This window comes from Aythya marila (genome assembly GCF_965140915.1).
Source record: "Aythya marila genome assembly, chromosome: 24".
NCBI classification, from domain to species: Eukaryota; Metazoa; Chordata; class Aves; order Anseriformes; family Anatidae; genus Aythya; species Aythya marila.
This window is the reverse complement of record NC_139065.1, coordinates 3649333-3676125: the sequence shown is the minus strand read 5'-3', so window position 1 is coordinate 3676125 and position 26793 is coordinate 3649333. Positions and strand designations below refer to the sequence as shown.

At 54.2% G+C, this 26793-nt stretch overlaps 1 long non-coding RNA gene across 2 annotated transcripts; it reads left to right on the top strand.

Moving 5' to 3' along the window:
* The first annotated feature begins 53 nt into the window (after positions 1-53).
* Positions 54-24606, top strand: LOC309886989. 2 transcript variants are annotated; one of them, XR_014319009.1, is made up of 3 exons: positions 54-205; positions 13340-13575; positions 15078-24606. It is a non-coding gene; the product is annotated as an uncharacterized lncRNA (long non-coding RNA). The 2 variants fall into 2 exon arrangements; XR_014319010.1 differs by having other exon boundaries at positions 14682-24606.
* Positions 24607-26793: the final 2187 nt, after the last annotated feature.

Genomic DNA, 26793 nt, shown 5'->3' with positions numbered 1-26793 from the left:
GAGAGGGGAAGGGCAGGGGGCGGCTGCCGGGGCCGTGGGGGTGGAAAGGGGGCTGCCCCGCCGCCCGCTGCCGGCCTGAAGCAGCGAAACCGGGGACATAACGACGGAATCGCAGCGAAAACGAGCGAAATCGCAGCGAAAATGGGTGAAATCGCGGCGAAATTGGTGAAATCGCAGCGAAATCTCCCCGGAGGCTGAGAGTGAGGTGAGGGAGAGCCGAGCTCCCCCGGGCTGCGGCTCAGCGAGGGCGTTGGGTGTGCTGTGAGGGGGATTTGGAGCTGGCCGGGGTTTTGGTGTGAATTCCTGGGGTTTTGGGGCTTGCTGGAACGTGGGGTGGTGGCGGTGGGGTTGATCGGCACCGGCAGTGACCCCATAGCAGCGCGGTCGTAGTAGGGCAGGTGCTCTGCCCCTTAGTGTGTCATAACAGATACAGATAAATACAGATATATCCAGGTGTTATACCATTATATATAGATAAATATAGATAAATATGGATATATCCGGGTGATATAACAGATAAAATGCTGCATTTGGAGGTGCTGAGCTCCTTGGGGCTTCCACCCGAGGGGCTCCTGGAGGTCTGGATGCTCCAGAGTCAGCTGGCGTGCCACACGAAGCCAAAAGAGAGGGAAACGTGACAGATTTAATTTCTTTTTATTTATTTATTTATTTTTAATTATTATTATATAATTTTTGAATTATTATTTTTTTTAATTTGCTGCTTAACTCTTGAGAAGTGCACGACCTGCATTGTTTGGGTGGGAGGGGTGTGAACTCCGGGCTGAAAACGTGAGTGCAGTGATGCTGCTGGAAAAAAAAAACCTCGAGCCGGAGCTGTCCGTGGGAGCACCGCGGGGTTTGGGGCTGGTCGATGCCAGACATGGTACCCCAAGGAGAGTGAAGCCCCTCAGCTCAGCATCAGGTTAATTCAACAAGTCTGTGGGTGCTGATGATTGCAGCAAATCCAGGGGACGTGCAAGGGTGGCCAGGTGCTTGTTTGCTGAGCGCTGCGTGTATCGGAGCGCTGGGGGCTGAGTTTTCTCTCCGTAATACAATATGCCAGCCGTCAGAGTCAGCAGAAGGAAAAATGAAAAGCAAATTGTGGTCGGTGACGTGGAGCCAGACCCTGAAATACTTCAGGTAGGGGCATGCTGCGGGGTGAGGGGGAAGAACTGGGTGTTTGGGATGCGCGCAGGGCAGGACCTCGTTGTGCTGCTCTTATCTGCTACCTCGCCCTGGCTTCCCTGTCTGCAGCGTGGGGGGCTGAGGGAATTATCAGCTGTGTTATCTCGTGGAGATGGTGAATGGTGCGTTATAAATACAGTACAACTGATCTTTAACTCCTGTTTGCTTGCGTGAGGACAGTCTTTTCTTGATCTCTTGCCTCCAGCATTTTGTCATGTCACTTTTCAGTGTTATTTACATCGTGTGCCTGGAAGGAAACAATCCTGATTTTCTTTTCTTGTCTCCCAGTATTTATTCTTTTAACTGCTTCATGTCACACACAAAAAACAATCCTGAAGAAGGTGGAACAAGACCCAGCACCCCTCTCCCACTCTGGAGATCTAACCGCTGGATCTCCCTGCCCTTTTGCTGACTCTTTTCCGTGTGGTGCTTTTCTCCCTCCATACACATGGAGGGCATCTGCTGCCTTCCTAGGCAGCCTGGGGGCGTTTTTGGGGAGGCAGAAAGCGGAGGGGCTGAGCAGTTAATGGAGAACGTGGGCACCATCTTTCTTCCTTCAGTGTTTGTGGGGAAGAGGGAGCCCCCCAGGTCTGTCCTCAGTTCCCAGCTAGCTAATTTAAGTCTTTCTGAGGAAGTTCTGCCTAATCCTAGCATGGATTATCACACAGGCGTGCACCACTTGGGTGCCTCCTTGCCTGAGCACCACACTCGGTGCTCCCCTCGGGATCTCTCTCCCTGCAGGCAGCTTGCTGCAGGTGAGGCTACTGAAATTGGAGCCCAAGCATCAATTTTCTGGATGAGCCGTTAGGCCTGGCTTGTGTGTACCCATCAGAATCTGGTGTGTTTTGGTCTCTTTTCCACTACGTGCTGCATTACTTGCTTTATTCACGTGTGGGAGCTGTTGTGTAAATAACAGCGCTTCGCAGCCCCGTGCTGATGGGTTTTTCACTCTTGAATATCCTTTATTCCCTCTTCCAAAATGTTATAGGCAAAAATCAGGAATAAAACTGTCCCAGTCTCCAGCTCATTGCACTCCAAGAACTTTTGGCTTGGGCAGGGGGGGTTCTGAGGGGTGCAGGGAGGCTGGGTGCTGCAGTTACTGGGGCTGCTTCGGGATATTTTGGGCTCTCCTCCTGTCTCTGCAGCCTTCCAGCCTGCCCGGTGACCCCAGGCAAGTCCCTTTGCTCCTCTGCGTTTCACTTTCCCATCTGTAAGTCCTGGCATGCCTTGGGGGGTGCTTCCAGAGATGCCAAAAAGCCCCATCTGACGTTAAAATGCTCTCATTGATGGCACGGGCTTGAAGCCTTGGAAGGCTCTTCCCAGAGCAGTGCAGCCCGTGCTGGACTCGGTCACGGGCAGAATACCCAGTGCTGGCAGAGATCCGCCGGTCTAAATGTATGCTGAAGGTCCTGAAATTATTGGTACAAAATCACTCTTTATGGATGCATAATTCTTCTGTGATGCAGAGCTTCTGTCTGGAGAGGGGAGAGATTAAAAAAAAAAAAAACAAAAACAACAAAGCAACACCTACTGTGAAGGTCCAGTTTCTTGGTGATTTGGTTTGTTTTCTTTTTTTTTGCATGTCTCTGAAGTAGCTGCTCGCAGCCACTAGAGGAGAGTAGCCAGCCAAGGGGGGACTCGGTGAAGAAAGAAACGCTTCAGAGCCACGCTCAGGGATGTTGCCAGGGATCTGGTGGGAAAGGGAAGGAATTTGGAAGCAGGCAGGACCACGCTGGCAGCCTGTGCCGGTAGGTGGAGGGCAGCATCCTTAGCTTGGAGCCCATGTGGAGTGGGAAAAGACCTCGCCGCTGGGAAAAAAAGGGCCAAAAAGGGTTGGTTTGTGGTGCCAGTTTCCTCTGGAGTTGTGTGAACTCGGTCATCTGGGTGAGAAAACTGTTGTCCTGCACGCAGCGCATCCCAAAGATGGGAACATTTCCTCTTGCTTCCCCTCTTAGCACCAACAAAACCCAGTCAGACTGGCGTCAAACCGAGAGAGGACAGGAGTGCACGTGTCCTCACTGAGTCACACGCAGATTATTTCAAAGAAGGTGGAGGAGTTTGGGTTTTCCAGGTCCTGAACAGCCGTGTGACCCCAGCCAGGAGCGGATTAACCTCACGGAGCTCCCGCCGGGCGGTTATTCTGATACTGACAGCCCCAGAGGGGGAGCTGTGAAGCTTGCTGAAATTCATCTCTGCAAAGAATAACAGGAACCGATGACTCCGGACCTGTCGGGTAGGGAAAACCCCAAAGGGTTGTCACTTCTGAGCTGGGAGGTGCTCCGTGCAGCGGGCTGGCTGGGTCACCCTGGTGCCGGTGAGTTGGGCAGCTGGAAAGGACTCAGCTCGAGGCAGGGGTGAAATTTCGCGGCGTGTGGGACACAGGAAGCCAGGCCACGAGCTCGAACGCCCCTTTGTGCTCTGAAATTTCATCATCTCTGGCTCATCACAGAGAAAATGCATCCTGGGGGCAGGCCTGGAGGAGCGAGGGAGCTGCTGCCCCCCCCCCCCCCCCAAAAGGAAGCAGCTTCTTCCCCTGGGGCTTCTGCAGCACCGCTGGTGCCTGGAGATGTTCGAGGCCTCCAAAACTTGCACCTTGCCTCCCTGCACGGTGCTGCTGTGCCCCAGCCCTGCCCCGGCACCGCTGCCACCAGAGGGCACGGCGCCACCAGCCTGCCCTTGGTCCCCAGGGGCTCGTTTCAGAGCCCCAAATTGCCAGCGCTCGGCTCATTTAGGCTCTTGTACTGACAGCTCGTGGCTGCGCCACCAAAATCTTCCCTGCTGAAAAGCCCCCGACTCCTTGACTGACGCTATCTGAGGGTTTTTGTGCAGTGGTGTGACAGTGGCAAACACTTGGGACGCCGAAGAAGCTGCTGCTGGGCTGGGAAGGGATAAAACACATTTTTTGGCTTGTGCCTTGCAGAAATAGCCCGAAATGCAGCGAGCTTACAGCCACTTTGCTGCTGGGTTTTGTTATTTTGCTGTTTACTCCTCTGACAAATATTACCTGCTCGCTGGTGTCACCACCCTCCTCCCTAAACCAGCGGTGGCGTTGGTGTTGGCAGCGCGCTCGGGTGTTAATTGCAGCAGCTTGGGGCAATGCCCCTGCAGATTTCCTGCCAGCTTCGTGGTGTGGGGGAGGGATGAGCCCTCCGTAGGGTCACACCTGGAATTTACCTTGCAAAAAGCTGCTGCTTGCACAGGAGGTGGAGAAGAGTTTCCAGAATGCAAAACAACATCTCGCCGCGCGTTAAGACAGCCACGGGGTGTCTTGGGGTGAAGCTCGTTTAGTCAGCCCTATAAATAGCCACCAGGGGAGAAGGTGGCTGCTGGTGGAGGGCTCTTTGATCTCGCAGACTCATAACACGATCCAGGTGCTGGAAGCACAGGTCAGAGGCGTTAGGGCAGGAAATGAGGACGTTGCCCTGCAGGAGGAGGCAGGCAGGCTTCTCCAGGGTGTGCTGCGCCAGGCTGCTGAGCTAGACACAGAAATGAGCTTTTTGTTGTTATTTTTTTTGTTTTTACAGCCAGCTCCTCAGCAGGCGAGGTGCTGCTGTCCCTGCAGGGGCCCTGGCTCTCCTCCCCTGCCACCCCACTCTCACCATTGGGACTGCAGAGGCCAAGTGTCCCAGGTCTCCTTCTCCATCCTGCGCTCCGTAAGGATGAGCTCCCAGCAGCTCCGTTTGGCCAGACTGGGACGTCAGAGCAGCGTTACTGGTTCAAGTGGGGCTGGGGTGGCTGGTGTTCGCAGGGCCTTCTATTTCAACACTGCTCAGCTGATGTAAAAACTGTTCCTTCCCTTCCGAGCAGCTCGTAGCCGTGCTTGAGTCAGGGCCGCGTCTAATCCACCAGGCATGTCAGCCCACACCTCCGGGCTGGCCGGAGCTTCTGCTGCCAAAAACGATTGCAGATCTGCGGGCAGCTTGTCCTGCCTCCTCGGTGACTCAGGAGCTCTCCGTTGTATTCCTCCTGCCTGTTTTAGGGTCCAGAGGTGACAAGGAGCGGGGCTGAGCTGGCTTCCGAGGGATGACGGAGCTCAGGGTGTGCTGAGAACGGGCGGAGGAACGGGGCCAGCTCTGGGTGATGTTTTCCAGCCCAGATTCTCACAGCTTCCACAGCCGGTCCTGCTCAGGGGGATGAGTTCTGTGCCCAGCCCTGGCTGCACGTGGTGGTTCTGCCTCCCCATCCCTGCTCCGGGCGAGCTGCCTGCCTTGGATGTGCCAGGTGCTGGCTGCAGCGAGCACGGAGGCATCGGGGATGCTGTAAATCAGCACCTGGGGCATGTTTGATAGAGACACTGCTTGCCTCGGGGCTTCAGCTTGCTCCCCACCTTGGTACCTGCTTGACTTGGCCCTGTCCTCTCCCGAGGAGCAGGATTTTGGGCTGCTGGGGAGGGATGGTGCAGCAGGGTGGGCACCGACAGAGCAGATGTCAGCACTGAAGCAAGGCCAGGACAACATCTCCTGCGTGTTTTTTTCTTTTTTTTTTTTTTTTTTTTTTGCATGCTTCCCTCTGTGGCTAACAGCTTGCCAGAGGAAGCCATCTCTGCTCCGAGCCAGAGCTGCATCTCGTGTGCCTTTTTGATTCTTTTTTTTTTAATTTTTTTTACTTTTTTGCAGCGAGCGAGGTGCTGCTGCCGGCCCCGCGGGGTGACAGCCTTACCCTGCAGCTCGGCTCCGAAGAGGCCGCTTACCACAGCCGGGTTTATTACCGCTGCCTTTTGACAAATATCTCTTGTCGGGTCAGGAAACCACACGGTGGGTGTTGCCCTTTCAGGGCAGGGGTGTGGGGGAAGGAATCCTGCTCCCCCCCGACGAGGTGCAGGGATCCAGCCGGGTGCTGGGATGCCCCTGCTCTCCCCGGGGGGCTCTGGGGGTCTCCTCCAGCTGAGTGGGGTGAAGCTGCCCATGCCCCCATCCCCGGGCAGGGAGCATGCAGGGCCAGCAGGAGTAAATCCTGCAGCAGGTTGTGGGCTGAGCTGGCTTTGTCAGAGCAGGAGGAAGGCGAAAGTTTGGAAAATTCTCTTGGGGTTGCGTGAATTTATCCCTGCTGGGCTCGGGGTCTGTCTTTTGAGCCCTGTATTTCTGCAGCAGGACAGAGAAGCTGTCTGGATGGGTTCTCAAAAGCCCACGTGCCTCAGTGAGGTCTCAGGTGTGGAGGCTGCTGAAACTGTTCTGGGTTGGACCGAGGCGTTGCTGACTTTTGGAGTTGCCTCCCCCAGGGTTGGGTGACCCGGTGTTGTGTGCCCTGGTCTGGCTGTGCTGTCGGTCTCGTTCTGTCCACCAAGGCACTTCCCTTTCTGTGTTTCTTTAAAATGGAGGAAAAATAGCCAAAAAACCATCAGGGATTTGGCTGGAAGAGTCGCAAAGCTGGGCAGCCGCGTGCTGTTTGAGTGGGTGACGTTCACGGGGTCGAGAGGGATTTCTGTCACCTTAAATGCCCGTTAAGTCTTGTTTTAGGACTACTGGCAGTCCTTAGCAAAGCACTTGAAGGAAATGTCTGCATCTGTAAATTTGAGCTTGGAGTCTGATGAGAGTTGCTCTTTTTTTCCCAGGGGGATCCTGGCAGTACAGGAGCAGTAGCAATGGGTGAAGCGTAGGAGCTGCTGCCGTGTTGGACCTTCTCAGCAGGCTCAAGCTGAGTTTAGAGCTTGGGTTTGGGCTCATCCTTGTCAGATCAAGTCCAGCTCCCCGTCCCCATTTTCAGATGAAATAAGAATGACCATTATCAGGCACCAAGCTGATACGAGGTTCTCCAGATCGCGTCCTGGAGTAAGCCTAAGCTGGGGAAACTTCCTTTTTTAACTCTTTCCACAGGCTCCTGATCCAAAGGCCGTTAATCTGCTGAAGTCCTGCAGCAGTCAGCCCTGCTGGCAACCCCAAGCTGACCCCCTGCAGACATCTGCAGCCCCCTCGGCTCGCGGTGTGACACCACCCTCAGCCCCTCCGTTAGCCGGCCACAGCAGCTTGTTCCTCTGGGGCTCCAGAAGCAGCAGAGACAAGGGGTGAGGCAGAGATAGGGAGTGGCGGCAGCTGTTCAGGATGCGTTGCTGATTCCGGGACATCTCCCACCCTTTTTGGAAATCGAGAGCTTGGAGAGAGACAAAGAAAGAAGAGACGGCCGCTGATAAAGCCTCGTGCCGCCGACGGCCCCGTCCCCAACAGGCTGCGACCCTCTGACTGCTTTGGGGGATCGGCACCAGCTGGGAGGCCACGATAGGCTCTGCTGCTCCTCCTGGCTGCTCACCTCCCTGCTCCGGGCACGGATAGCATCTCCCTTCCTTCCTCCTCCCTCCCTTCCTCCCTCCAGTCTCCGTCTCTTCCTCTCCGAGCCTGAAGCTGTCTCCGTAACCCCGGTTAACTTGTGACCCGTGGCTGTGCACATCCCTCAGGACCCTCTGGTCACCTCGGGGGTCCTGGCTTAGCGATGGTGGGCTGGGAAATCCCAGAGCGTTTGGATTTCCATGTCCTGGGACAAAAAAGGGGGAAAAATAGTGAAGAAAACGTTTAAAATTGGTGACCCTGGACAACAACTGGCAGCAGGGCACCCATGGGTGCGTGATGGGGAGGGTACTTGAAGGAGCTCAGGGGGACAAGGAGCAAGGAGCACTGCTCTGGGGAGATGTGGAACAAGGTTTGTGTGGCTGTGGAAGTTCGGCTGGAGGGACGGGCAGCTGTGAGGCTGGGGGCAGCAAGAGTTGAGTTGGTTGGCAGAGGAGGGCTGAGACCTGCACCCCCTCTGTACAGCCTTAGAGCGCTCATTTCCTCAGCCTCACCTACAGCAGGGTCTCTTTTGGGGTAAATACTGAAGACTGAGTCTTTGAGGGCATGGTGAATCGAGTTCCCACACCTCGAGCAAAGGTCCTGTGGCTTCGGAGCAGACAGAGGGTTGTAGGCCATGTTTCACGTGCAGACAGCTGTCACCACGTGTGATTTTTTTCTTCTTTTCTTTTTTATTCTTCTGTAACAAGTGAATGGGGTCCCCGCATCTGGCTGCGGCGGTTAAACAGGCTTGATTTAATCGTGGGCTGATATAGGGCGCCGAGAGGAAGGAGGGGAGAGGGATGAGAAGCACCCAGCACCTGCTCGCCCCGTGCCCTGTGTGCGGGAGGGTCGGGAAATGCACGGCCCGTGGTGAGTGTGCAGGGGAAAGTGAAGGGTGAGAAGTGCTCAGGACCTTTTGCAAAGGTTTTTGGCAAGCTCCAGCAGGGGCAGGGTGGAAGCAGGACAGGGACATTGCAAAGGGGCCAGGCTTGGGAGGATGAATTGCTTCCAGAGCGGCTTTGCAGAGGCGTGATGCAGAGGTGAGACAAATCTGAGGACTCCCAGGAAAGGAGAACTCCCCTCTCCCTGGGAGCAGGTTGTTCCCAAAGGGTGCATTAAGGATTCAGCAGGACACAGGGAATGGCACCCCACAGACCTGCCGTGTCCCAGCTGCTGCACGCAGGCTGCTTTGCTGTACCCCCAGGGTCAGGGCAAGCACAACTTTCAACGCCAGGACAGGAGATGAGGGGGGAAAAAAGAGCTGAAACATTTCTTCCAGTGTCATGTTCCGTACCCAGCAGGAAGAACTGCTTTCCCAAACCCAAGCCCAGACCAAATCTACTTTGTACAGTCTACGGAGAGCCACGGTAGTGCTGATCTGCTGAGCACGCATGGGATGCTCTGGGTGTTGGTGGTATCCTGAGCACGGACCGGTGGGTTCCCCTGCTGGGCGGTGTTTTATTCCTACCCGTGGAAGTGGGAACCGGCCTCCTGGGTGGAAAACACAAGGTAAAACTCGGCTCTTCTATGAGAAATCCCTCGGAATTGGGATTTTGGAGCAGGACACCAGAGCTGGGAAAGGCTTTGTGATCACCGAGGAGCTGGGAGCCAAGGCTTTGGCTACGAGGGAGGCTTTGCCATCCAACCTGGTGCTGGGTTTCTTCTCCCTCCTCTCTGTTTGCGCGTTGACTGAGACAGCAGTTTTTTTCCCTAACCCCCCCCTTTTCTTCCCTCCGCTCCACCCCCCAGCCTGGTTATCGATGAAAGGAGATCTGACACGCGATAGATCCCCAGATAAAAGCAACGTTATGAGAGAATGTGAGCGACAGCTCGGGACGGGGGGGGGGGAAAAAAAGCAAGCCCCCAAAGAGCTGGCAAGGCGCAGCCGGGGTATCTGGTGTCAGCTCCAGGTGCAGCTGGGAAGGGGCCTGCCCTCTGCAAAGGGTTAACGCCAGGCCCGCTGCCAGGCTTGGGAGGCCTTCTGCCAGGGGTTTTGAAATCTGATTTTTTCTTTCTGCAACCCGGCGAGGTTTTGATCAACTTCCTATCCGAGAGCAGAAGTCAGAGCCGGCGCAGGAAGGCTGCTGCAGGAGCGCTGGCTCGCCGCCTCCTGCCCTCGGTGTGGGCAGCCGGGGTGCTACGGGGGATGAAGGACAGGGAGCAGCCCTACAAGCTCGGTGGGCACCCCGTTAGGTTCCTATATCAGAGCCCAGGCTCACTTCACCCCTGTGCCATGGCTCACTTCACCCCGGTCCATGGCTCTCGCTTCGAAGCTCCCCGCACGGAGCAGCAAAAAGCTGCGTGCCCCTCTGCCTGCCACAGGTGGAAGCCTAAATGCTGAGACCTCCCCGGTGCCCCAAAGCTCCAAAATCAGCCAGCAGAAAGTCAGCTTCGTGGGCTTGAAGCCCACCACCCCCCATGGGAGGCGAGGTGCACGGGGCTCCATCCTGCCCCCCCCTCTTTGCAGCCACCGCAGGGTTGTCCCCGAGGGGCGTTTTGGCACAGCAGGTCCCCCACCCATGCAGATGTACCCAAATCCACTCGCTCTAACCCAGGAGTCATTTGCACAAAGCTGCTTCTCGGTGTCCCTTTGCATATGCAGCTGGGGCTTTTTCTTGCGAGGACTTTCCACTTGAGAAGGGTCGGGCTGAAGCTGAAGTTTTTGGGGATTTGCTGTCTTTGGGAGGGCTCGGTTTCTCTGTGCACGTGTCGTACGGAGGAGCTGGGCCTGGGCGAGCACAGATGGACTCCAGGCCTATGGAAAGTACCTTTCAAACCAGCCCTGTTTAAATTTCTGGCCTGAGCCAGAAGAGAAATAAATAAATAAAGATGGGAGGTTGTCTCTTTTTGCCTGATGTATTTAATTTCATTAACAGCCAGAGCCTGGGTCAGCCTCTCCATTGGAAATACCCCAAAAAGTCTCAGATTTTGCAGAGATTTCCCCAAATTCTTCAGCTGGGGAGCATGACGCTTCTCATCGTTAGCCAAAAACCATCTCAGCGTTTTTCTGTCATCTTGCTCAGAGCCAGCCAGCCGGGGCCATCTCTCCTGGTAGGGTACGGGCACAGCCAGGTCACTCGTTCTGCATTGCGTGGCTTGATCAGGACAGGGAAGGATGCCACCCTAATTTATGATTAAATAAAATAATGACTTGAGGTTTTATGGTGCCCCAAATCTCGAATACCATCAGAGTGTGGAGCTCAGCAGAGGGGAGTCCCAGTTCTGCCCAGTGTCTTGGTGCTACCAGCGCCCGTCCTGGTGTGTGGGACCAGTAAAGCCAGCAGCACAACTGGGAAGGTTTTAGGTGAAGGTTTTAGGTGCTCGGGGTTGTGACAGGGCAGGCAAGGAAATAACTGCTGAGGTACTTTGTGGAGCGTAGGTGCTGCTGTTTGCCTTCAAAGCTCCTGTGCCACATTTGTTTTCTGCCTCCCTTGCATCTGTTTTTTTTGTGCATTTTTTTTTTGGTTTGTTTGTGTTTTGTTTTGTTTTGTTTTGTTTTGTTTTTTGACTGCGATGCAACTGTCAGAGCTCTTTGAAACTGTCAGCCTGCACAGCTGAAGGGTTAAGGGCAGGCCACGCAGTGAGCCCGAGCACAGCGGGCTGCTTTGATGGCTGAGGGCTGCCAGCACCACCTCTGCTGCCAAAGCGCTGCTTTCAGCGTAGCGCCTCCTGAGCGCCGCGTTGCAGGGCGAGCTCGGCGAAGCGTCCACGTGCACACCCAGCCTCATCTTCCCTCAGCACCTCCTGGGCCTGCAGGGGTTTGGCCGAGGCAGATTTGCAGCTGCAAGAAGTGGCAGGAGACCCGCGGGGACTGGGAAGTGGCCGGCCCTCGGGGCACCGGGGCGGCTCTGAGCTGTGCATCCAAGCATCAACCTCTGCAGGTGAGCAGAGATCGTTGCTGAGCATCTATTTTCTCCTCAGCTTACGGCGTGCAGGAAGTAAATAAACACTCGGGCAGGCTTCTAACGTATTTGTCAGCTAAATGGTGGTTAAAAAAAATGACTTTGCATACCGTGGGGGCTGAATGGGCTCGGGTCTGCACGTGGGAGCCCATTGAAATCGGTGGGGTCTCAAGGGTGTAAAACTGATGGCAAGCATCAGCCTTGTCCAAGCCCTTTGTATCTCATCATCTCAGCTGCTGGCACACACAGCAGTGCCCTGCAGCTCTTCTGGTGTTAGTCACGGGCTGACCTTTCTGCTCTTGGGCATGCAGGGACTGGGCTTGCCCACATCAGCGAAGGAATCATCCAGGGTTTGATGGTTATAACTGCAAAGACAGGAGTCGGGTCTGTGTTCGGCAGTGTCTCCGAAGCCCAGAGCCCTGCCAGGTTCCCAAGTAGAAAAGCAGAGTCCCTAGTTTACCATTTATTAGCTAATTAGGACCAACTGCAACCTCATGTAGTATGTGCTTGAGAGTGAAAGATCCCCAGCTTCCGTGGGCATCGCGTCGGTATCCGGAGCAGGGTAAGTCTCCTGAGCCAAGGAGGAGTTTCCAGGGCACGCAGTTAGTTTCTGGTGTCCCTGGTCGATTGTTCGCAGTAACAGCTGACACTGAGATGAATGTGTCTCTCCTCTTTCAGATGCATCATAATCTCTGGCCTCAAACAGCTCATGCAGGCACTTGGCATCGCTGCGTGACAACCCGGTAGTGAGGGATGGTGAGGTAAAGGAGAGCGTGGCTGGAGCTGAAGGGAGCTGCCCTGGCAGGAGGCTGAGGAGTCTCCGGAGAAAAAAAAAATCCCACAATTTTACCCCGTGGAAACAAAACCCTGTGAATGTTAATATTGAAATTTACTGCAAGTGGCTTACTTGGTGCAGCAGCCACAGGCCCCACCAGCGTGGTTCTCCAAAGGACTGAACGTCCAGGTTATAAGGCAGAATGCATTTGCTGGGGGCATGTAGGGAGCCAAAGTGAAAAGCATCACGTCCACTTTAAAGCAAAAAGAGTGAGGCGGAGATTTGTCAATTTACACAGGCTTTTGGGATGGAATGGGCTCTTCTGAGTCCCACCTTTGGCTTTGGCACCAGCCCTTTCCCTGGGGGCAGAAGGGGACTGGGTATCTCGGTTTCTGGTTTCTGTAGGTGGTGTAAGTCATGTATCTACAGTGGCAGGTAGGATGTTTTCCACTGGTGTTTTTCAGAGGCTGAAAAAAGTGCAGATTTCCTCCTCTTCACTGTGCGTTATTTTGGATAAGCGAGGTTTTTGGCCTGCTCAGCACCTCGAGTAAAAGCAGTGTCTGCGTTTCCTCCTAACCTGGCACCTTTCCTCCTTCGCCAAATTCGGCACAGCAGAAGGGCGAGGCGGCGTATTCAGCTCATGCTGCTGAGAAAATTGCAGCAAGGGCAGAAAGAGGAGGTTGTCTGAGAGCTCCCAGCCGTACTGTGCAGGAGATTTTGGATAGGAAGTGAGGAGCAACTTTTCCCATGGGAACTACAGGGGGAGGCAAGCCGAACTGAATGGAGGCCTCATAAATCAATGACACACACCTTCGACTGTGCTATAGCCTTGGGCGGCCGGAATTTATAAGCCCAATCAATAATTGAGGGGAAAAAAAAGCAACAAAACAAGAAAATACATCAGTTATAAAAATGCTGGGTTCCGTGCAAGTCTCTTTCCATCAGCCTCAAACCAGCTCGGAAGGGGAAACTGAGGCACGGGGCGTGGGGTCTGTTTGCTGAGGGCGTGCAGGGAAGGTGTGCGTGTGTTTGCTCCGTCCTGGAGCTCTGAACTCAAACCGATGCAGCTGCTCGTGGCCAGCCCCGCTCCTCACCTCCCCTCTGGGTAAGGGAGGAAGAGGTCAGGCAGTCCGACGGGCAGGGACACCCACGTTTTGTTCCACTTCTCAGCTAAATATATATTCCATGTGTGTTTTTTTTTTTTTTTCTTCGCCCAGAAGCGGCACAGCGCTTGTGCTGCCTGCTGGACAAGTGTGCGTTGTCGGAGCAATTTCAGGTGTTAACCAACTCGTCGGTGTCAAACGGCGATGATGGGATTTTCCAGGGCTGTCATTCTCAGCCTAAGCTGCGGCAGCTGCGATGGAAATAAAGTCGAGTACGCTGTGAAGTGCATGGGCCCAGGGAGATGTGATTCAGGACGTATGATCGTACTTCTCCGTGTGCTGTCATCAAGGTAACCTTCGAATTTGTGGCTGAGTAAAAGCAGGCTGCTTGCAGCCAGGTCAGTAACCGGGTCACAGTCTCCCTCCGGTGCTGTGACCCCAATAACTGCCCCTCCTAAGCTCGGGGGTGATAATTAGTGATGGGTTTTTCTCCGTGCCTCAGCCTAGACACTAGCTGGGTGCTTGGAGTCCCTCCTTGGGCAGAGCTTGAGGGTGCAGCCAGCTCTTCTGCCACCTTGCTGCCCTCAGCTTTCCCTGTGGGTAGGAATTTCAACCCCCTAACACTTTAGGGCAACCTTTCCCTCTCACCTGGGCGTTAGCAGAGCACCAGGGGCTCATGTGCAGTTGGATTTCGTTGTTCTTTTGAGGGCAGCGAGCTTCTAAGAAACCCAGAGAGGGAGCACAAAGGGACCTTTTGCTTATCTCTGACCTTTCTGGCAGGGATGTGCCTCCAGGGCCCAGATAATGCGAAAGCTGGGATGCGTGATTAGGGATTGAGGCCCTGAGATGCCATCTGCAAAGGTCTGGTAAAGACCTGTGGGGTGGCTGCGAAGGGGGAAATATAAAAGTCCTGCCTGCAAAGAGGTGGTGAGAGGCCAGGGGTGGAGGGATGTGGGACTGGGGGGGCCGTGCCAAAGCAGAGGCTTTGCAAAAGGGCCAGGGGAGAGGTTGTGGCCTGTGAGTTTCTCGCTGATGAGGGTTTTAGTGAGCTGGATTTGGGGGAAGAGCCTCCCCCAGCCCATGCCCTGCTGTGCACAGAACCCCACGTGCCCTGCCCGTGGTTTGCACTGCCCAGTGGAAACATTTCCCCATGAAAAATCAGCATTTTCTTTCTACCTAAGTGGAAGTAGATGAGGGCAGGAGATGGGGTGACCCTGCTGGGGTCTGTAGCCACCCACTTTGGGCACAGGTCAAGAACTGGGGCTTGGAGGAAGCGAGTCCTGGATTTGGGCTTTGTGCTCCACGTCCCAGCTCACGTCACGGTGCCTGAGAGCCCTCCAGACACCGCTCCTGTGAGCAGCAAAGGCAGAACTGGAGCTGCTGGTGTCTGAGAGCTGCTTTCCAGCAGAACCGGAGCTTTTTCTGGTGTCTGCTAAGGAGTGCTTTTTCTTGCCAGAAGCGTGTTTTGGGTCTCGTTTCTCCTGAGCTGCCTGCTTGTGTGGAGCTTGTGGGAACGTAGCCGCGTTGGTACCTTCACTGGGCCACCTCTGTCCGACTCGGCTGGATTAAGAATTTATGGGAAAGGAAGGACAGACGCACACAGCAGGATTGCATACGGCCTGTTTCTGTAGAAAACAAGACCAGAAGCTTGGCGAGGGCTCGGGTTCATCCTGCTGCAGGACAGGAAGATTTTTGTGGGATGGGAAAAATGTTCCCTGCCCAGCTCCGGTCCATGCCGCAGTGCAGGGAGACCCAGTGCGGTGAGCCTGGGCTGCCTGGACAGACAGACAGGACCACAGGGGGTGTTTATGTCCAGCAACCTCAGGAAAAATTCCCCTTTCTGCCATCGCAGCCAAAGCCTGCCTCTTCCACCCTGCGAAGGACAGCATGAGGTGAGCAAGGAGGAAAAGGGAATAACCGGGCAGAAAGCGCAGAATCCACGCACGTATGTTTATTTTCAGGTAGGAAATCAACCCCCTTCCTAGCCTCGCTGCAGAACAACATCCTCTGAAGCCTCTTGTTTTGCTGAGGCCTCTCAGAGCCGTTCCCATCCTGCATCCCCACGGCCCCACCCTGCCACGAGGAGTTGCGCTTTCAGTAGCCCCACACCGGGGTGCCTGGGGCCAGCTGGGGTGTAGCCCGTGATGCTTATCTTCCTGGGGCCTTGAGAATATTATTTTCTTTTTCCTCAGCTTGTTTTTTCTTTCCCCCCCCCCACCTTCTTGTGTGTTTAGGCTCCAGTGACCCAGCTCTGATTTCCTTTTTTAATTAATCGCAGCAGCCTTGGTTTCTGTGTTTGGCGCAGTAACGAGCGTTTCCTTTGTCGCTGCTGTCACTTCCACGGCTCTGCCTGCCGCTGGGGCTCAGAAGGTGCAGCCCTGCTCCCTGCTTCGTCATAAATACGTCCCGAGACCTTTATCTGCCAGCACCCTTCGAGCAGCAGAAGCCCTTAAATGTGGTCGCACCGACACGAGGGGCTTTACATCAACACGGTTTTACCCGTGGGCGAATTTACATCGAGTTAAATGGTTCGGCCACCGTAATTTTCTTTGCATGGTGAAATGAGTGAAGCTTTTCTCTGGGTGGAGGGAAGGGGGAAGTCCTCCTGGCTCTGAGATGAAGCTGATAAAGTCCATCCCTGCGTGGCTTATCCCATTCACGTTCTCCTGCTCCCTTAATTAGGGGGGGCACCGACGGCGAGGGCGCTCTGCAGGCAGCCGGATCCTGTCCCTGATCTGTTGGAAATCTTCCCTGGGAGCAGGGATCCCGTCCCTGATCTGTCGGAAATCTGTCGGAAATCACCCGTGGGAGCAGAGCAGGCAGCACAACGGCTGGGCTCGAGGAAGGGACGCAGACTGGCAGCAGGAAGGGGAGCTCAGCTGGGCTTCACCCAGGAAACCAGACCCCAAATTGTCCTCGCTCCCCTCCCGGCAGCCAGTTTCTCGTGGGACTCCTTTCTCTGCCTTATCTCGCCGGGTTGGCACCTCCTCAGTGTCTCCTTGAGCTCTCTGGGCGCGGAAAGGCTGGGGTCTGGGGGCAGGGGGGCTTTTGTACCATTGTAAGGCAAATAAGAGCTGCTGGTTCCCGAATCCGGGCGCTCGCAGCACTTGGAGCAGGCAGGCCACTTCAAAGGGCTTTCTGGGAGCTGTCACTACAAAAGCTAGCACTCGGCAATTAAAGTCTCTAAATCCTGACTGAAGCTGATTAATTTACACCAAGTTAATTACTAGGTCCCTTTCCAAGAGCCTGATACGAGTCATCCCATCGCACGATGTCATTTTCAGGGAGAATTAAACCCTTTGCTTAAATGTTTATGGAGCTGCTTTGAAGACGCAGTCCTGTGGCATCTTCAGCCTGGGAAATTTCTATTTTTTTTTTCCATCTCGAAGGCCTTTAGCGCCGTTAATGAATGAACATCATTAATGATTAATCACCTAAATATGAATGGAGTAGGCTTAGTGCCAGGTAAAAGCAGAATAAATGCGTTTGCCCGAGCTCTGCTTTGACACGTGTGCTTTGGAGCAGCTGGCAGCAGCTCCTCTGAATCCAGCGGGGAGTGCTGGCCCTCTGCTGTCTCGTTTGGCCAAAGGGAAACTGAGGCATGAAGGAACTAAATGATCCGTCCACGCTAACGAGCAAGGCAGGGAAGAGCTGGGAAAATAACCCCAAAGCCCTGACACTTCTCAGCTTTTTCCAATATTTTTCTCCTTACTGTGAGCATTTATTACATTTCCATTTGAGATCATATCGACTCGGTGAGAGGGATGATGTTCCCTGTTCTCTCTGGGAAAACTGAGATACTAGAAAATAGAAATGACTCAGAGCAAGACAGAAGATCCCCTATAAAAGGAGTAGGGACAATTTGCTAGAGCTGTTACTGGTGTGGACTCTGAAGCATGTGGCTCAGCATCTCCTGTCGTTCTTTTTATAATACAAGATAGTCCTCATATCCAGGGAGTATCCGAGCCCTTCCTTGCTTGTAATCTTGCTCAGGAATCGCCAGGAGTTGGCACTGTGGGCTCCAAAGGAAGTGGCAGGAGCCAGGACTGGTTGTTAGCTGTCAAGCCCCAAAAGGTCACGCTTAGGTTGTGGCGCTGAGAGGAACGAGGTAGGAGTGCTGGTGCAAATGGAAAACATTTCCATGCGCTGCGCTGTTGTCTCTAGGAAACCTTTCAAGCACTCCCAGACCCAGCAGCTCGCTGAGAAGACCCAGATCTCATTTCTTTCACTACACTTGCCAGCAAAAAGGGTGGTTTTTTTCTTTTTTTTTTTTTTTTTCTTCGAGTAGAATCTGCTCCTGGCTCCGCCGGAGCCGGTCACAGTTTTTGTTCCAAATTTAAGCCCTTCCGTATTCAGCTGGGCTTTCTGCACTGCCACACGGGCTGATCCCTGCGTGGGCAGGGGGGAGCTGCCCGCCGAACCCTGCCTGCCCTCCTGGGGATCCCCCGATTCCCCTGGGTGACCCCGCAGCTGCGCCGGGAGCCGGGCAGTGACCGCGGACGTGTGCGCGGCCCTTCTGCCCCAGAGCGTGACCACGGGAAAGGGGCTTCGTCCCAAATTGCAGGCGATGCTCTGGGGCCCTTCAGTGGGCGAGCCAAAGGATTTTGGGGGGAGCCTTCGGCCTCAGTGGCCTCGGTGGCAGCAGGGGCTTGGGGGGGTCTCCTGGTGCCTCCCTGCTGCTTGGGTGCTTGCTGGGCTGATGAGATGCTTAAACTTCCCTCGTGCCCCAAGGAGCAACCCCAGCTGCTCCCAGCATCAGGCAGGGAGGTGAATCCTCTCATTTTTTTTGGAGCTGTTTTCTCCAAGGGACTCAAAGGACCTGGAGCCGCTCCAGTTCCCTTTGGCCAAAGCCCTCGAATTACAGGGTATGGGAGAGATGTAAGTAGCAGTGAGGTCTCTCTGTCATCTCCCACTGCTTCCAACTGCTTTCATTCCTCCGGGGCCTCCTGTTCTTTCCTCCCCTGTAGCAATTAAGAGTTCATCCAGTTCCCAGCTGACCTGGGCTCTCTTTTGGGAACTCTCAGGGGCAGCTGCAGGCCGACTGCGCTCCCGCTGGGGTCAGGATGGGAGCTGAACCCATCAGCCACCACCCAGGGATGGGCTGCTGAGCTGTGCCTGACTTTCTCCTGGATTTTCAGACCACTGGGGGAAGGTTGGCTCGGCCGCGCCGCGTGTCTTTCTCCTTCCATTCTGCACTACGAGGGCTGTCAGCCGCCAAACTGGGCAAGACCAGCACGAAACTGGAGCACCGCAGCAGGTAACTGGACCACCACAACACGCAACCGAGAGGCTGGAGCCTGCAGAAAGCCTTGGCCAAATGATTTCAGAGCGCTCTGGGGCTGGCACGCATCCCCAGATGGCTGCTTTTAAGGGCGGCAGCGATTCTCTCCAAGCGTCTGCTCAGACAGCCGGCGCTGCTCACTGCAGCAATGGCCACGGGATCACACCTTTAAATCAAACGGCTCTCGTCTCTGTGAAATCTTCAGCTCAGATGTGGGATGGGAGGGGGCAGGTTTCTAATAAAGCTCAGCTGTCTCCAAGAATAATCCAGACCCTGTTCTTCCACCATTGCCTTTGAGAACAAAAAGACTCGCTGGCTGCTGAGCGCCTTTGAAAACTCAGCCCTTGATCTAGCTTTTATTTTTCTCTCCTTGTCCTCCCTTTTCTTCCCCTTTCTGGCTCTCCTAGCGTGCATGCATCTTCCCAGCTCCTGTCTCTGCCGAGGAGTCCCCGTCTCGTGCCAGTTTGACGTTTGCCTGTTCTGGATGCCAGAAACCCCTGGAGCTCAGGTGGGAGGAGAAGCGAGTCGCTGCTTCCCACCCCGCGTGCCACTCGGAACCCAGCCTGGGAAACGAAAGCTCCTTGGCTGTGTCTGCTGGGGCCGTTTCCTCCTGTCCCCTTGCCAGCTGAGCCTCACACGTTTGTCTCGGGAGAAGCAGAGCGATGCTGTTCATCTGCTTTGCTTCGCCCCCTTCTCCTCGTGCTTCTCCCAGCTGCTGCTCACGAGCCGCTCGCTTCCCTCCTGCCTGCGCTGCTGTGCCGGGTGGCAGCGAGGTGTCTCCCCTTTTCTTCTCCTTAGGGTCACGTTAACAAGTTCAGCTTGGCCGGGGGAGCAGGCTGCTCCAAACCGAGGGAGGAGAAGCCAGATGAGAGACTCCAGAGGTGGCCGTTCCGAAGTCACGCTTGCAGAACAAAGGCAGGGCCGTTCGGGGTCAGGGACCAGCAAAGCTCGCACGCCGCTGCACCCGCCGGGCTGTGACGACCCGCGTGTCCTCGTCCCCGTGTTCCTCATGTATTTGTGCAGGCTGCGTGCTCCTCTGACTCTCTCCCAGGTTTTTAGCAGGTGGAGCATTGCTTCCCAGAGCGGTGCCATCCCCTGGCGCTGCTCCATCACCCCTGCAGCCCCGTGACAGCCACTTACCCGGCCCTGCAACACCTCCCGGCCCCAAACCAGCATCTCCAGCATCTTTCTGCTGCTTCCAGCGGGCTTTGGCTCAAGTACGCGAGGAAGGAGACGTTTTTATGGTACTGACAGTTCCTGGTAGGCCCAGCGAGCCCCGCGCTCCTTGCTGCCTGTCCCAAGCTGTGCAGATAACCGGGGGGTGGCTCTGAGGATGGGGCCGGGCAGCGCTTCTGCACTTATCGGTGCTCTGAGCCTGGAGCAGGGCTGGCACGGCAGCCCTGGGGCAGGGAGTTTCGCCCACCAAAAGGTGACGAGGAGCCAAGAGCAGCTGCGAGGTCACCTCGTTTGCTGGGCTCTGGGAAATCACCCAGAGAGGAGTTTGCAGCCCTCCATCGCATCACAGAGCAGGGGAAAATCCGTGCAAAGGAGTGCCACAGGGATCAGCGCCCGGGGGAAGAGGGCTGTGTCCCCCACACCCAGCACGCAGGAATGTGTCTGAGCAGAACAGAGGGGCTGGTGGTGTGCTTGGAGCGATCTGATGGCGCTGGGGAGAGCTCTGAGCTGTCGTGCCCAGGCTGCCTCCAGCTCCTCTGCTCCTTGGGGAGCTCCAGCCCAGCACCCGGCAGCTCTCCGGCCAGGCGTTAGCGCTCGTTTTGGGGCCATGCTCTGCCAGCTCGCCTTCTAAATAACGCCGGAGGGCTACAGAAATAACCTCAGAAGCGCTCATGCCTGATTGCAGGAACCGATTTGTTTGTCAGTTTGCGGTGGGAAGGAAGTGCATCTTTTAATTGCTGCAGACAGGATCCTGGTAGGAGCCTGGGGCCGGTGCTGCGCTGCGGTACATCCGATTCCCTTCTGCTCAGGCTCTTGGACTGACCCGAGAGTGCCTCTAGCTCTGCTCACACGGGCTGTGAGGGCATGGCTGCAAGCCGCTGACTTATTTTAGGCTAGTTAGGAGGCTGTAGGACTAGCTGAACAGGACACCATACCGATTTTTCCAGCTCAGCACAGCCATAGAAACCACCACAGATTTCAGCCTAGGTAGCTCAGGAGGCAAAAACGTCTTTTTCCCTGCTAGGAGAGGGCAGGAGCTGCAAGGCTCAGAGCGAAAATAGCAGGTTAGTGGTGGAAGAAATGGTTAATGTGTCGGGGCTGCTGCTGGAATCCCTCCACCAGGGATCTGCCCGAGTGCAGCGGGAATGCTGCTTGCTCGGTGATGTGCATGCACTCACAGAGCGTGTCTCATTAGCGTGTTGTTAATGTCAGTAATTATTGGTGCTGTGAGCGCAGGAGCATACGTAGATAATGCACAGCTACCAGGAGTGCTGGGAGAAATGCACCCGCGTGTTATTAGGGATATTAGGGTCTCAGTTTTAGAGCTGTCACAATGTGCAGGGGTACCCGGCTGTCACAAGAAGTTCGGTGACATCTGTGCCTCTGGGAGGGGTGTTCAGGGAGCACGGTGTGACCCCCAGAGAAGGAGCCTTGCCTACAAGGCTGCAGGTTGTCTTCTGAACGCTGCTGCTGCGTGGATTGCTTCATTTCCATTAATTAACACAGGAAGAGGACATTTGCCTTTGCCCGAAATTAATCACCGTGCCTTGTGAAGTCCTCAAAATTTTCCTCCTTTGACTGCAGCTGGACCGGGAAGGATGAGCGTGCTCCTTTCTGCCGGGGTGGGGAACACAGGAACCCTTTGCACACCTTGGCTCAGCGTGGCGAGGCAGGTCGGCAGCAAAGCTGGGGGGCTTTGGGGCTTTTTTGGGGGGCAGGGGGCTGCCACGCACAGATGCACTGAGGGTGGCTCAGCTCGGCGCCCGCTGGCTCTGAAGGCATTTTGGGCTGAGGCAGTGTAGGTGCAGGACGTTTCCTTCCAGTTACCCCGAGGGTGAGCTGAGTGTGCCCAGCACGCCCGTGGGGAGGGCTTCTGGGCTGCAAGGTCCAGCTCAAAGCTCCTGTAGCACGCTCGGCCCGTGCTGGAAGGGAGCAGCAAGGCAGGTGCACCCCGAGGGGGTGAAGTCAGGGGGCACCAATCCTTTCCTTTCTTCCCCCAAAACCACTTGTGGGCACATCCACACGGCGTTGTCCTCCCTCCAAGGAACCAGCTCTAGCTCGGACCTGCTGATCTGACATCCCTGCCCCAACGTGGGCACACCCACATCTCCAGTGCAGCACCAGCAGTGGGGGACCCCCTGCGAGCCCACCTTCCCTGCGTGGGATCCTCTCTGCTCCTCTAACAGGGAACAGGGTACACCCTCCTGCCCTGCTCTTGTGCACCACTCTCAGTTCTTGTTTTTCTCCCAGCCAAACCAAGGTTAAAATCCTGCCTGCCAGACTGCTCAGTGCATTGCACTGCCCTGCCCCTGAGATCTGCCTGCCTCCAGCCCTGCTGCCCTGCCTCTGCTGTGCCGGGGTCCTGCAAAACTCAGTGGGGTGCTACCACGCAGGGAATGGCCGGGACGCAGGCTCAGGGTGCTGCAAACACCCCACAGCAGCCCCAGCTCCCTGCAGCAGCACCAAGCCAAGCTTTCGAGGACTTTTCCCTTCTCCCTGCTCTGCTCCAGCTGCACCAGTCCCTGCTCCTCATCCCTCCACCATCCAGGACTGCCCCTTTTTCCAGCACAGCCCCCTCTCTTTGCTGGGGCAAATTCCCCTTCTGCCCGCAGCGCTAAGAAGCTTTGAGCTGCCTCTGCTTCTGCCTGGCAGTTTGCGTTGGCAAAGAGGTGCTAGGCACCAGGCTTGCCACATCAAATGAAAAATATCATGCAACCAAAAATTCTTAGAAAAACCCAAACGCATCTAATCTGCTGAACGGGGCACGCGAGGCACCGACAACAAGATCAGGGCAGGGCAGGAAAGGGCAGGAAGGATGGACAAAGGAAGGGTGTTGTAAAAAAGATCTATTTTATATGTAAAATTTCGGGGTAGTATTTTTTAACAATTTGCATAATTGGCTACCACAGATAATCCCCTGAAATGAACTAAATATATCACAACTGGGGGCTTTCCAAGCCCAGCTTGCTTTCTGAAATTGATTGGTTTCAGCTTTGCTTTTTTTTTTTTTTTTTTTTTTTTCTACGCTCTTTCTTTCTATCTTTACCAGCTGAGTTTGGCTGGTTTCTGAAATGCCTGATTTGGGAGCAAAACTAAACATTCACCTGGGGATGGCTTACTATGGTACGAGTTTGAGTCAATGAAAATGCGACTTAATTTTAGATTTCGTTAGGAAAAGGGAACTAAGGCAGAAAACAGCTGCTGCAGTGACAGATGAAGACCAACCCGTTCTGATGCTTTTCATAAAAAGTCAGGTGAAAAATCTAGCCCAGCTGCTCACAAAGGGAGATGCTCCGAAGCCACTTCTGGAAATGCTCTCCTAAATGAGTTGCCAAAAGATGTAGTGGATGCTTGTGGAGTGCTTGGGTATAAACACGTCTCTTCATCTGTTTGCGACTCCTTCCAGTCCCTTTTTTGTCCTGTTCTGGAAGCCACTTAAGCAAAGGGGTTCGGGTCCAACTGCTTCTCACTTTTAATGGTCTTGGTTAAGAAAATAATGTCATGAAACTGAGACGGATCCCAGCAACAGGCAGGCGCAGGTATAGAAGCGATGTACACGGCATAAACCCAAACAGTACCCACGAGCACAGTTTTATTTCTGTTTAAATAGAGATTTGGTCCAAGCTGTAGCAACGGCCACTCTAAAAAGGGGGTTTAAGTTGACAGAAAGTTGTGTTTTGACCTTAGAAGCATCAGGCTTTCTTCGGAAGGCTGGTGTGCATCGTAACTGGATGATGCATCGAAGCGCCGCCGAGATTCAGTGTTCAGATGATATCACTCCGAACTAATTAGCTGTACTCAAAAGCCTGACCAAGTCAGAGGAAAGGGAATGCTGTGGTTGCCAGTAATGGGAAAGATATTAGGAAACACGTCCCGCGGGCCAAATCCTGCAACGTTAAGCTCGTAGTCGAGCACGCTTCCCTTCGATTCAGTGAAAGCATTGCTCTGAAGTTAAGAATGAATGAGATACGAGAAAGGAGAGAGAGCCAGCTACGGGGGGAGATGGTTGTCTTGTGTTTGAGCATGGGACCGAGACCAGGAAATCCTCCACTCCCCTGCCCCTGAGCCAGAGAACGGCTGAAGGAGCTGGGAAAATGCCTCGGTCCCGGTGCCTGCGGGCTCCCAGCCGTCTGCACCAGGGCAGCAGCCGATGTGCCGCGTCCCTGCCGCGCTCTGACCCTGCTGCCGTGTCTGCAGGTGGAGCTGGGCACCCCGCAGCCTGTCCCGCTGCTCCCGGTCCATTTTATCAGCAGTTTTCAAGCACCAATGATGGGCTGTAGGCTGGGCTGGCTCCTGCTGAAGGAGCAGGGACTGTGACGCCAAACCGTCACGGCGCGATTTGCTAGCCCTCGTGTTGCTAGCCCTTGTTCTTTCCTGGGAATGCTTGCAATATCTCGCTGCTTTAGGGAAATCTGGGTGGGAAATATCACAGATGAGGGTGTTTGAAGTGCTTTGAAAGCCTCTAACCAGAAAAAGTGAAACGCTGTCTTCACTCTTCCTCTTACACATACAAAATGGTACCTGCTTTTCATTTTATTCGGGGGATTTCCTATAGCAAATGATATAGTTCTTTGCTCATTGGATTTGGTTTTCAAGCCCTTCGGTATGTTAAGCAGTTTCAGTTTGATGTCCCCCGAGGACACCGTAATTGCGGTGTGCCCGAGGATGAAAGTGGCACAGCTCCTGGTAGCTCAAAATCGGAAGGAGGCAGCTGGGAAACGCGAGGCAGAAAGCAGTGGGGAAAAGAAATATCGTGTTCATGGACAGCCCGGGGGGCCGGGCCCGCTGCTGATGCAGAGTCAGGTAGCTGAAGGCTTTCTGCAGGGAAGAGCTTTCAGAAATGGCCGTTTGAATTTCCATCCCCCAAAAAAATGCTTTAGCCTTGATCTGAGGCCACGTTGTGGCACCGGCTGCCCCTCGGAATCGGGCTTCCATCCTCATCGCTCCTTTCACAGCCCCAGCTGCTGGTCAGCCTTCTTCGTTCATCACCAGCATACCAGAAAAATGAGCCTCCTTTATGATTCAGCGAAGAATAACATTGCTGGTTCGAGATCCTGGAAGTCTGGAGGCCATCAGTTTTTTAATTTTTACTCTGAAGGAATTTCCTTTTCTTCATATTGCTGGGCTCTCTTGCCAAAGCCAGGAAGCTGACTATCTATGGACAACAGTGACCAAAATTTGGTTTTCCTGGAATTTTCTCTTTTCCCTCCGCACACCCACACAATAGGCTTTTTAGGACGCCTGCAGCCTGTAATTTGCCTTTCTAGCCTGATAATGTGGCTCGCGGAGGCATCAGTTTTGCCAAGTCATCATCTGGAAGGAACACTTGCTTATGCAACGGGCTTCGTTCTCCCCCTCCGTGTCCGATGGCCCACGGTTGCCACCGAGCCCGGCTCCAGCCTTAGGGGCTGCGTCAGAACCGCCCCGCAGATGCTGGGAACCAGGAGAAAGACCATGAAGTCTGGGAAAGGGCCCGAAACTTTCAATTTCAAAAGGCACAGCCCAGAAACCAGAAGGACCAAGAACCCAATGCTGTGGTTTCCCTTTGCCTGACTAAAGAAAATAGCTGCTGTCTATTTTTACTAAAAATGTGGGACGTGGGGCCCTTCTCTTCCCCTGCACAACTGGGGGATGCTGCTCACAGTGCAAGAGGGGGGGAGTGGAGCAGGGGGGTCGTCCCGGATTAAAACCAGCTGACTGGTCCACAGAAATCTCTCCCATAGATTCTTGAAATATTTCTTGCCCACACCGCTAGGAGATTTATTCGTAAGGTAAAAGAAATTTAGCTGGGAGAGGGATTCAGGAATCTCATCGCACCTACAAAAATTCCTCGTTCCCATTTTAAGGCAGGGATGGGATCGATCGGAGTCTCCCCGCTCTTCCTTTCTTCCCTCCAGTTCCATCTCGCCGTGCTATGTGGTATTCTGAGGGCTTGCGTCGCAACAAATCAACGCTGATAGCATCATTAAGGGCTTGCAATGTATCGGATACCTTGCAGAAAATGAAAGCCATCTGTCCAAGTGCAGAAATGGGATTCCAGCGTGTGAAATGTATTGCGTGTGTTATGCACGGGACCTCTGTGTTCACTGTCATGAGGAGCACTGGCAACCTCTAAACCTCTGATCAAAAAGATGTTTCTCATTTCCAACGTTAAAAAAAATAATAAAATCCTGAGCAGAGAGAGCAGAGTCTTGTTTTACTTACACTTATTAACTTTGTCTGTTTGTTCTTCATTAAGAGACTCTTTTTAGATGACTGAAAGTACAAAAAAAAAAGTACTAAATGTGTCAAAATGGCACACAGAAGTGACTCGCTGGGGGGAGCAGCTATTGTGGCAGATCACTCTGCTGCTAAGCCCTTTAGTTCTTTGTTCCTTATCCTAAAAATGCATGCAAGTGTGTATGCTAAGGCATAACTCCAGCTGAACTGGCCAGAGATGTTCCAGCTGAGCTCTCTTTATATGACACCACAGCCCCAAATCCTTGATTTCTATGAATTCCATTGCTCTGTTCCCTCCTGAGCACAAGCAGCTATCTTCCCAGGATCACAGATACAGATTACTGCTGTGGGTTGAATTTGGGCTTATTTCCCTCCTCTTCCATCTGTCATTCCTCGGTACAGCCAGAATGCCTTCAGCCCAGCAGTGCTGCCCTGTAAAATTGAATTATACGGCCCTGAGGTGTGTTGCAGGAGTGCATACCACCGAGGTGCTTCGTTCCAGAAGGAAAGGCAGTCAGCAATGGCAGGGAATAAAGCGGTCTAGCAGAGTGAGATACACTGGTGCTCAGGAATGTGCTTCCCACCTCCAACATTTGTGATTGTAATTAATCATTTGGTTGCAACTGTGGCAGCAATGACACATTGCAGCACCATCCCGGTCGTGAAAAGGGTTATACGAGCAGGCCACCCCCTTCGGGCATGTTCCCTTCACAGCCAGTATGGGAAAGTTTCATAGAAATGGACCTCCTGAGCTGAATTCTCTCAACTCAGTGAGGAGCTTTTAATTTTCAAGCTCAAAGGCAGTCCGTTCCCTTGGTATTCCAGCTACAGAATCTGTTGTACATTTTATAGGCAGTTTCCTGGCACTTCCAATTGGCAGCGGCGAAGTCGA